Below are 7,658 nucleotides of genomic sequence, written 5' to 3'. Positions count from 1 at the left end.
CCAGACTTTTAGCAATCACAGACCAGTAAAATACCAAAACGATTTATAGGGACCAACATTCCAAATAAAATATCTAGTAATTACATAAGTAAAATAATACAATATTTACAAAAAAAAATAATTTATTTCAAAAACAAAATAAACTTTTTTACTTTACTTAGGTGACTTTTAGTCATCAAATATTGAAAAAAATAGTGTCAATGCTTTCAACAGTCAAATCATTGCGGACTGGTAAAAATTAATTCCAGTAAAAAGTGAATGGCGATCTTAATATTTTTGGAATTTTTGTGAGGATTTCTGAATATTATCTGTGTTCATAAAAGGTTATTTGCTTATAATTTGGCTGTATTTCTGTAAAAATTACATCATTTTGAGAGCCTATGAAAACTCACTGAACATTCATCCTGCTTGTGTGAAAAACAAAACTGAATTAAATCCTGGTTTGACAGTTTTCATACCATGTTTCCAAAGTTTATTCATATTTTATCTAATATTCAGCTTATTACTGTTAATTCTACAGTTCAGAACTCAGAAAAGTGTTTACTACACTCAGTCTACATGGTCTCACAAATTGAAACACCTGAATTGCATCTCATATAGTTGTTTAAAATGTTAATGAAATTTAAACAGTTAAATTATCACAAGTACACTGAATATATACAAGTAGCTACTTCAGATTTAAGGAGAATAATAACTTAGTGTTCTGTATCCACTGCCAGTCCAGTTTTATATTTAAAATATTCATGTATTGTAATTTATATCTTGCCTATAAAATACTTTTATTGAATTAGATAAATTATTATAGTTTTTAATACTATGATATGGTTAGTTGTATTCTTCAGGTAGTTTTTTTTTGTGCGAGAGTAAAGTATCCGAACAACAGTTTTAAATCTAGGAATTTTCAAATTTGAATGTCTGTTTTTATTTTTCAATTTATAGTGCACTGTTATTAAAGTCTTTTTGGTGTTGTTATCTCAGCATGAGTTTGCTGTCATCAAATCACATCATATTTAGAGATGAATTATACTGAAATGGAAAACTTTAAGAAGAGCAGTTTCATAAAATAGGTAAGAATAATGTTACCGACCCTCTATTAAAAATATTAAGACCCGTTACCTTTTCCAGTGTAATAATTTTATTTTGGCAAAACATTGTTTATCATTGTGCAGTGTGAAAATTAAATGATGTCCAAATGCTGCTACATTATTAACTACAAATAATAAGCTTGAATGATTTTTCTACAATTAAAAGTAACTGTAAAAACAAGGATAATTTTTTGTGAAATATAATACTAATTATAAAAATGACATTCAATGTTAAGCTTATTTCATTATATGGCGTTATGTAATATTTCCTTGTGACTAAGGGAACATTGAATCATCTTAAATTTATACTTCCACTAAATATCCTGATAGCATTTCATATTACATGAACAGTTGTAAACCTTATATTGAGCTAATCTTTGAATGAATGTGTGTGATGTTCATATATACACCTAGATATTAGTTGATAAAACAACTGTCAGAGGTAGATATAAAAATTAGATATTTTCTTATCATCATCCTGAAAAGGGTACATTTTTATACTATCTATCTCAGTAATGATGATTTAAAAAATGGTTCTCAAGCACAATTTAAATCTATGTTTCTTGTTTTCAGACAAAACAATATTCTTAGGTAGTCAACCAGAAAGGATTTATTGACAACCAAAAGTCTAACTTCAAATTAGTTCAAATAAAAGTAAGTAGGCCTAATGCAATAGGCAATTTACATGAAGCTTATTGTGTGACATTTATGCTTCGGTTCTTGGTAGTATTGCTACGCTGGCCCAACTTTGTCAGGCACTCTTGGGTTACAGGCCAAAAACACTACCAGCATTGAAGGTACCCAAATGATGACTTAGGACAGAGTGGTTGTAAAAGCTTTTTGTAGTTTGTCTGTTACTCATAATTAAGACTATTGATTATTAAATGTAATTAGTATTGTAGAATTTTAGCAGCTTTTCAGGTAGAAATTATAAAATATTAACTGAGAATTATAGATAGATATAGCTTTGCAATCAATACCATTTTGATGGTGAAACACTATTATCCAAATTTCAGTAAATAAAAAAGGTTTATTGATGTGTTTATGCCATGATAAAATATAAACTTTAATACATGTGTATTAAGCCCCCCCCCCCCCCAAAAGAGAAATATAATTCTTTATTTATTTATATATTCAGCATTTGTATATAAATATTTTATTCACTTCACAACTTCACACTACTTTGTCCTCCCTGGAAAAATTTCTGTTGATGCCCATGTTTGTTCTTACCCTTGAAGTTACCCAAAATCATAATGCATCCATCAAAATAACTCTCTGTTTGTTACATTAGATATTGTATAGTTAAGGTTTTGTTTCACAGTTCTTTTTGTGAAAGAGTTTTGTTTTTTGGTAGTTAGTTAATTAATTTGTTTGTAAGAAACAAATTTGAGAACTTCTCATTTTTGATTTTATGATTATTATTTTATTCTATTGTTGTGATCAAACATAACATTTGTGAAAAGAATAATTACTTCTTGCCCACCTTGTTCCTTTGCATTCACAGAAAAAGTTTTAACCTCCAAGAAATGTTTTGTTTTTTTGTTTCGATGTGTGAATATAGTTAACAAATGTCCAATACTAATAACCTACTGCTATTTTACGTACCTGTGTGGATCAACCTGTGTACTGTTGTAAGAAGTGAAAGTGTATTTATAACAAAAGAGAAATGCTGCATAGCCAATACAGTATTTGAGCTTGTATACTTTATCAAGATCTTATTGAGTCTTGGATTTCTAGCGTGTGATACATTCAAACTCTTAAAAACTGTGTATTGCTGTTTTTGTGATGCATTACAATTTACAGATTTAAAATGTGAGGGCACTACATATTTTTTCATTTTCTATGCAAGCATAAAAATTCTGGTTTTAAATATAGTGTTGAAGCTGCATATTCCTGTAATAGCTATATTGTAAAGTGAATGCTGTGTTGACAAGACATACCATCAAAATTGTGGAGATCCAGTTAATTATAATAATTATGTTTTACCAGTTTATTTCTCACAGTTTTAGCTCTGAGAAATTCAGAAAATTGTTAAATGATGCTAAATGGATTAAAAACAAATATATATATATATATATATACTAAGCTTGTATCCTTTTTTGTTTAATTTTTTTACATTAAGTTTATTTGTGACTTCAACTGAGAACTCTACAGGTATTGTTGCATTGCAACTGTTGTTAATTGAACTGAGAACAGTACATGTGTATCTATTGCTGCATTGCAAATATTGTTAAAAAGGTCATTAGAATAAACACAGTTATGTTGTAGAACACAATGGTATCCATTGTAAATGCATTAAAAGTTGAATAAATAACTTGTAAAGGATATTTGAATTATTTGTTATCATTGCTATTTTTGTTATTATTTTATCAATTTGCTTTGAAAATAGGTCTAAATTGTATAAGGATTAGTCTTAGTAGGTCATAAGTTTGGTCACTTGATTGAGGCATGAACATTGTTGTTTGATTGTAGACTCATGCCTGTAAGCAGAAAAGCATTTTGAGTGATTTGTAATATAAATAGTTAATGGATTGTTTTTCATGGTGATTTCTATATATCTATCTAGTTTTCAGGTCTTTTAACTGGAATTTAAGTGCCATTTTTAACCACCCAACAATTGTACCTATGTTTTCCAGACTTGGACCTGTTAATTGCAGCTAGTTTAAGTTGTTTTTTCATTGATGTTAATGTTATTTATATTCAAGATATGTTTGTTATAATGTTAATACAGATTTACTACAGATGCTGTAAAACACACCAGTTTTCTTTATTTCATTGTTTTTCTAATTTTTCTTTTTTGTTTGTTTTGATTATACTCCTTATTGTTTTTTTTCTGTCATGGATGCAACTCCTTTATTGTTATATTAATGTGTATGATTTCTCTGTGGGAGTGTGATTTTTCTTAACATAATCATACCTAGAGTTAATTTCTTTTACATGCAGTATTTGTGAATCATTTAGAGTGAAGGTCATTTTAGTAAATAATAATGACTATCTATTGCTCTGACCCCGAGTGGGACAGTGATAAGTCTATGCCAAAATCTAGGGTTCAATTCCCTGCAGTGGACACAACAGATAGCCCAGTGTGGCTTTGCTCTAAAACAATCAAATAAATGTATTATCTATGGGGTTTTGAGTCCATTGTATTTTATCATGTAGTAACATAAATTAATTAAAGTATTTGAATAATGTTATGACATTTTATTGAATTCATTATTCGATATCATACAGTAGACCAACTTTAACAAATATATATATATATACACACACAAAAATGTATTGATCTTATGACTCATATTTAGTGTATGACAGCCATGATATTGGAAATCGCACAAGTTAAAAAACAGCCTACAAACTAGATAACCTAAGTGCTATTGAAAGACATTGTAATTAACATAACCTTTTTTAATGTATCCTTCAAAACTGCACCCTCTATTATAATTTTTTATACTTATTTAGTAGTATTACAGTCACAGTATTGTTAAGAGACTCATTGAAGATGTTGACATTGTTGAAATATGGTTTGTAATATGCTAGATTGTTGTAGCCAAATGTATTTATCATTTATATGATATTTGATCATGGTATCAGATATCAATATAACTTTTCCTAGTATTGTCTAGGTTACTCCTGAATTATATTCTTTTCCTTTGCCAGCTTACACATTTGATATCACTGTCAAAATCTTTAGCTGTTTTTATTTTATGGAACATTAAAATAAAGGTTGTTTGACATTTAATTTATATTCATTAAAAACTTGCACATCAACATTTCGTTAAGTTGTATATGCATATAATATATATTATTATGTTTAAAAATGTTATTCAGAGGTATGAGTAACAGGGGGGAAAATACAAGATTGTAAGTGAGGAATTGGTGAATACTTAGCAGATCAGAGGATCAAACAAGGTATTTCTGGGATAATGGAATATATTGTGCTTCTATCTTCTTGTAGTATTATAATGCTTATTCTGAATTCATTGTTTGTTCTGAATATGTGTAGGTTTAATAGAACACGTGGTAAAGAAAACTATTAAGTTAATCTTTTGTTCTTCTCAAATTATGTAATATCTGATACTAACAGTGTGGACATTTCTTAGTACGACATTGTGTGAGAATGATCAGTCGTGTGGTAGTACATGTTGCTCTTGGTAGGTGTGAGGATTCTTGGGATCTAAGAAACATTTGATTTAACAGTTTGGTCTGTAAAATACTTGAGAATAGTCTAGGAGAACTTGGTAATCAGTAGTCAGCCAGGTCCAAAATAAGTAATTGTAAGTGTACACACTGTTTTTATATTTATGTATAATAAAGATTGTTCATTTTATGTTTCACTTTGTGTTCTGTCTCATTACTACATTTTACATCAACTTGCTTAAATTTAGTAATGCTCTGTTATCAATATCTTGAATGAATCGCCTGTTATTTCATTAAACTATTTGATAACTCATATGAATATTCAATTCACCTGACTATACCACATGTGTTTTTGTAATTAAGGATTCATGATTTTTATATGATAGAATTATGTGTAGTAGACATGACATGGTGAATAATATACTCTGTTTTAGGCCCGGCATGGCCAGGTGGTTAGGGCACTCGACTCGCAATCTGAGGGTTGCGGGTTCGAATCCCCGTCCCACCAAACATGCTCGCCCTTTCAGCCATGGGGGGCATTATAATGTGACGATCAATCCCACCATTCATTGGTAAAAGAGTAGCCAAAGAGTTGGCATTGAGTGGTGATGACTAGCTCCCTTCCCTCTAGTCTTACACTGCTAAATTAGGGACGTCTAACGCAGATAGCCCTCGTGTAGCTGTGTACGAAATTCAAAACAAACAAACAAACAATACTCTGTTCTATGAATCTCCTTTTAAAGATTGTTTTAAGTATAGAAAGAACATGAATTAATGAAAGATGATTCATAGATTATGTAAAGCTATAAAGTAGTAGTGTAGTTATTGTCAAGTCACTTTAGACCAATATGATATTTGCCTTATGATAAGGAGCAGAACATTATATATTAAATATCGGACTTTTGTTATGTTATGTTAATATTGTTTTGTCTTCATAGTAAATATTTTTTTACTACTTGTTAATTATTATTTATTCTTGTCATATGATACACATTGTATCTAACATAAGAAAACAGACATACATTTATTTTAAATGAAAAATGACATGATACATACTTGCAAATATAGTAGATAGCTAACATTGTGTTCAGTCCTGCTTGAGATGTGTTAGCTTCTGTACTTATATTCAACATATTCTTAGACTCGTGGCATTAGGAACAAGCTTATCTTACATTTTGTTATTATGTTTATGAGATTTGATAGTAAACTGAATAATTTCTAATTCATTAAAGTTAATTAAAAACTAAATCTTGGAAATTTATATCTTAAGGAATTTTTATATTTAAAGTTCCAAAATGTAGTGGAACGAGTATTTCAAGTATCTTAATTTTTCTTCTAGATTATGAACTGCTAGCTAAGATCATAGAGGAACAGCCTACCAGGAAAATGACACTCACCAAGCTCCTTCTTCTGGTCCAGTCTAAGATTTATAAGCTTTTAAAACATTAAAGAGATGGTAAAGAAGAGAAAACAAATCCAAATATTACTCAGTGCTCTGTGTGAGCTGAAACAACTTTCCTTAGGAATAAACTCAATGTCTTTCAAGTGTATTAAGTTAACACTAGTATAAAATATGTATCTTCTTAGTTGTTTACTGAAATACATTTGTGTGTTTGAATATGTTGATGTGATCTTTAAGTTGAGGTTATGCTAAAACACTTTTTTTGTGTGTAAAATTTAACATTATTTGCATGTGTTCCTCCAACAGCTTTATACCCTAAATATTTAGCATTATCATAAGATAATAGCCAAAGATTATGAATGTAGTATTTAACTGTTTTATTTTGTTACAGATAGTGAATATTTTGATTAGTTTTTAATTTCGCATGCTTCTTCTGTTTATGTACTTTTGTATTTCAAACATTGATTTGTCTTATTGATTGCTGTCCTGTAAGTGTTGATGACTATGGAAAAATATTTAATTGTTCACAAATGTATATCTGAAGAAACAGAGGGAGGAAGAATGAGATAGTATACCAGTAAGTAGTATGGAATTTTATCAATTCAAACATAACATTTATGAAAAGAATAATTACTTCTTGCCTACCTTGTTCCTTTGCATTCACAGAAAAGTTTTAGCCTTCAAGAAATGTTTTGTTTTTGTTTACGATGTGTGAATATAGTTAACAAATGTCTAACACTATTTAATCAATTTGTTTTTCCAACCTTATCATTATATAAAAAAAAAGATGTCTCACACAATGTTAAACTGTCCCACCAAAGACTTCACCCCTCAGGTCAGAATTTGATGCTTCTGTTACGTCATTTTCACTACATGACGTATACATTTCTGAGTGGTCACAGGTACCACATTTTCTTGGGAATGTTTTGAAGATGTAACTGAGATGTTATATATAACAATTACTAGGTGGCAGCACAAGCTATATATATATATATATATATATATATATATATTATTACAGAGAGAGAGACTAC

The 7,658-nt window shown here is 29.3% G+C and overlaps 1 long non-coding RNA gene across 1 annotated transcript; it reads left to right on the top strand.

The window, feature by feature from the left end:
• Positions 1–897: 897 nt before the first annotated feature.
• LOC111087340 lies at positions 898–7,198 on the top strand. The gene is made up of 3 exons (XR_002612041.1): positions 898–1,067; positions 1,659–1,739; positions 6,562–7,198. It is a non-coding gene; the product is annotated as an uncharacterized LOC111087340 (long non-coding RNA).
• The last annotated feature ends 460 nt before the right edge of the window (positions 7,199–7,658 follow it).

This window comes from Limulus polyphemus, unplaced genomic scaffold (assembly GCF_000517525.1).
Source record: "Limulus polyphemus unplaced genomic scaffold, Limulus_polyphemus-2.1.2 Scaffold2033, whole genome shotgun sequence".
In the NCBI taxonomy this organism is placed as follows: Eukaryota; Metazoa; Arthropoda; class Merostomata; order Xiphosura; family Limulidae; genus Limulus; species Limulus polyphemus.
This window is presented reverse-complemented; position numbering and strand designations above follow the sequence as displayed.